This window comes from Cynara cardunculus (assembly GCF_001531365.2).
Source record: "Cynara cardunculus var. scolymus isolate 2C chromosome LG 12, CcrdV1, whole genome shotgun sequence".
Lineage (NCBI taxonomy): Eukaryota > Viridiplantae > Streptophyta > Magnoliopsida > Asterales > Asteraceae > Cynara > Cynara cardunculus.
The window spans coordinates 24,410,417-24,414,781 of record NC_037539.1 but is presented as its reverse complement, the minus strand read 5'-3'; the positions used below and the strand labels follow the sequence as shown (position 1 = coordinate 24,414,781).

At 33.9% G+C, this 4,365-nt stretch overlaps 1 pseudogene; it reads left to right on the top strand.

Moving 5' to 3' along the window:
• LOC112523780 overlaps nucleotides 1-3,423 on the top strand; it is a 6,879-nt pseudogene extending 3,456 nt beyond the window's left edge.
• Nucleotides 3,424-4,365: the final 942 nt, after the last annotated feature.

Genomic DNA, 4,365 nt, shown 5'->3' with positions numbered 1-4,365 from the left:
TGAATGTGAAGATCATTTTCACAATAGTTTACTGAAGAAGTGTTTTCTGAAGATTCTTTGAAGAACAAATCTTGAAGAGTATTTCTGAAGATCATTTTTGTTATACATTGTCAAAAGAGAAGATCACCGTGGTTCTACATTCGAGGGGGAGAATGCTAGAAGATCTTTCTCAACAGTTGATCGTTTGAAGATTACAAGCTGAAGATTTCATTTGAAGATGACATTTTGTGCATAAAGTTTCAAAGTTCAAACAAGTACTCAAAGCGCAGATTTTTTTCTTTCAAGTCTGAATACAAAGGGGGAGAATGTTAGGACTGAGAAATCAGTATTAATTGTATTCATCTTGAAAGATTAATTTTAGTCTATAATTGTAAAAGTTAGCGTGTTTGACTTTCTTAGACTAGTTTGACTTTGACTTTGTATTAATATGTTGACCATATAAATAGATAGGTAATCTTTGTAATTAGAGTAAGAGGAGCTAATTGTAATATTCAGATTGATAATAAAAGGTTTGACTGAATTGAGAGGATTGACTTTCTCTCTCAATATTCATAAAGTGTTCTTGAATGTTTATCTTGAATCTGCCATTGATGTGAGCTTAATATGAAGAATTGATTAGTGATTGTGGACACACAAAATGAGATCGAAAATGAAAATGACAATGAATGAAAAAGGGAACGAGTTTTTGTTCCCAAGTTTAACCTGAAATGAAAATTTTGGGGTTTATGTAGAAATAAGTTCATTATATCTATACTACAGAACACATCAATAACCATCTCTCTCTCTCTCCACCCTCATCATTCCTTTCCAAACGACGCTCCACCCTCACTTCCTTTTCCAACACAACTCTGCCCTCCAAAGAGACGATTACTGAGATGACGATTCAATCCCCAAGGCAACGATTCAGGTGATTCATAACCCTAGGGATTATAAATGATCGCTCCTGTCAGGCGATTCATAAACGATTAAACCTTAAGGGCACAATTTCAATTCAATCCAATTTGAAATCTCTGATTGCAAGTGGAACCTTTAAACTGTGGAGGTTTTCAAGCATTGTTTGATTCAAAGGTGAGTTAATTTAGGGTTTAGGGTTTATTGCGCCATCGTTAGCCAGGCTTAATATGTGTCATATTACTAAAGATTGGCATCAAGATGTGATTAGAAAGATCAAGAAATTGAATCAGGAAAAAGGGTTTTGTGTTTCTGTTATGATTGATACAGAAGGCAGACAAATTCATGTTGTTGACCATGGAGCTCCTTCCTCTTTTAAAGCAAAGGTCAATTCTCTTTGAAATTTGCTATCTTCTTTATTCTATTTTTTTAGATTTTCAAAGGGATTAAAGGTCATCTCATATTTGACTATTAAGATGGATCAATTTGGTTCTTTACTACCAAAAACTCGAGGGTTCTCGTTCTTTCACTGTGCAAACAAGCTATGAAGGATCAAAAATGACTTACGATGCAGTTGCACGGACCCCGGCTTACTTTTACCTCAAGCTAAACTGAGCTTATGGCGAAATGGGAAACTTGTCGACAAACATCATGAGCTCCCGACCTTATCTGCAAAGGTTAGAAATTTTAAATCAAATTCTTAGGAAACTTGATGATCTTAAGGTGTTTTTGTTGCAATACTATTGTTTGTTAGGACGATCGTTCTATTAATTATGTATCAATATGGGTTCTGATTTGTAGCTTATGATCAATAGGATTGGTCTGACATCGAGTTTGGAACGTCTGAAGGCGTTGATTTTATCACGGTTTCATTTGTGGATGACGCTGCTGCCATCAAGCATTTAAAGGATCACCTACTCGCCAAAAATAAGTAAGCCCGCGTTTGTTATTAGTTTTTAGACCCTTTGACCAAAAAGATTACATGTTTGTGTTTTTGTACTATTAGAATATGTGAAATTCCATTAGATTACTCTTCAAGCCATTGGAGAGAGAATGGAGGTTCCAACATATGTCGAGAAGAAATGGTCAAAATTCCAGCTGATATGAGACCCTAACATAATCCTCTAAAAGACAGAGGCACAAATGGCTCAAAGTGTCGATAGGGGGCTAGACGAGTATAGATTGCCCTAGAGTGTCAAGTTCCTGGGGGGTTAGACCTTAGTTCTGATACCGAGTATGTAGAATTTATTAGATTACTCTTCAAACGAGCCATTGGAAAGAGAATGGAGGTTCTAACATATATCAAGAAGAATTACTTTGAGTCTAGCCTATGTGAGACTCTAATATTGTATAAAATGTAATGTTCAGATTCGAAATACCACTAGAACAGGTTCCAACTGTGCAGGAAGAGATAATCGATCTTTGCAGGCGACTAAACAAGCCAATAATTGTGGCGTCACAACTTCTTGAGTCGATGATCGAATATCCTAACCCCAACTCGAGCTGAAGTATGATTTCAGACGAAGTTTTCATTTAGTTATGCTCAAAAGATTTGAATAGATCTTAAATTTGATACACTTTCATTTGTAAAAAGGTAGCAGATGTTTCTGAGGCCGTTCGACAATGAGCTAATGCCTGATGCTATCCGGTGAATCAGCAATGGGATCGTATGGTCTAAAGGCTATATCTATGCTACGAATGGCTAGCACCCGAATGGAACTATGGAGCCATGAGGTGAACCTAGTTCAAAAGTTTCTTCTTCCACTTGGAGTGTCATTGCCAGATCGAATAGCCGAACAAATCTGCAACTGTGCTGGCCAAATGGGTACTTTCAGTTTCTTGATTCATTATCTTTTCAATTATCAACGTGAAAATATGTAGAACCCTATTACATTACTATCTAAATCTCTAATACCATGTGAGAATATGTGGAATCCCATTAGATTACTCTTTAAAAAAGCCCTTGAAGAGTGAAGGGGGTTTCATTATATACAAAAGGAAAATGGTTCAAGTCAAACCGATATAGGACTCCAACACACCCCGTCCAACAGAGACTAGACAGAATCAACCTTTTTTTCATGTATGCAACAAACCGAGTCCTAAAATGGTAAACTCTAACTCTGACCAGAATCAACCTCTGTTTCATTTGTGCAGCAAACAAGCTTGAAGTGGATGCCATTTTTTTATACACAAAACACGGAGAAATTGTGTCACTTTTGTCTCGCAACCGACCAAACCTTCCGATATTTGCATTCACAAATGAAAACAGCAGAAGAATGGCGTTGAATTTGCAATGGGAGTTCGTTTGACTTATCGGATGATATGGATGCTAATATTTCTAGAACCACTGATTTAATGAAAGCAAAAGGGATGGTGAATGCCGGAGACGCTATTCTGGTTGTTTCCGACGTGATTCCAACGAGTGACCCCGACCGTTTACCAATTGCTCAAAGTTATCGTCATCGAATGATGGTTTTCGATCCTCAAGTTCGTATTTCCGCCAAGTTCTTGATTAGTGAGATTGATGATTGAATTGTCCGTTAATTAACAACGGTGATTATTTGTATCTAACTCCTATCAGAAATTTGTTGAGGATATATTTGGTACGTTAAAGTTTATTTGTTATTTGGTATGTATTTTAGAAAATTAAAGTTGACTTTTCTTTGGTCGAATATGTGGATTTGGAACCAGTTACTGCGAGTCATAATTGTTTTCAATTGAGGATTGGAACAGATTTGAAATTATTAATGTGTTTGGTTTGTAGGATTTGAAATGAAATTGGATTTCATTATTTATAAAAATTATTAAAATACATTTTTATTAATCGATTATTACAAAACAAATGTTTTTAACATTTTTTAAAACTTTATTACATACAATCCTACAAAATCCTATGAAATCTCGAGTACATGTTAAGGATTTCAAAATGCTATGTTTGTAGGATTCAATTAAATCCTAGGATTTCAATTAAATAATAGGATTTCAAATCCCGATAATCCAATAAACCGAACATGAGATTAGAATATAATGTATTTGAAATCTAAATCCTCCTAAATACATTCCATTCGTGCAAACCAAAAGGGATCTTATCTATACTATATTATAAATCATTTGACAAAAAATCTTACAAACAATTTGTAAGCATGAAGTATTGTATATTAATACATATTACTTAAAATTCAATATTACAACGAAATTATGCATAAGTACAACTTATTAAAGCTCCATGTTTGAATTCATGTAACTAACTGCGGATAAACATAATCAAATATAAGATAAACATCGCATTTTAAAATATAAAAATCTAAAATATAATTAAGATAATTATCGAGTTCTAACAAAATAATTAACTATTATCTTTATAAGAAAATTATATTACTAAACCAAATATGTATTAATTCGTTATTGAACTTAAATTAGATTATAAATAAAAAATTGAAWTAAAAAATTACACAAAAAAATGAGAAATTTTAA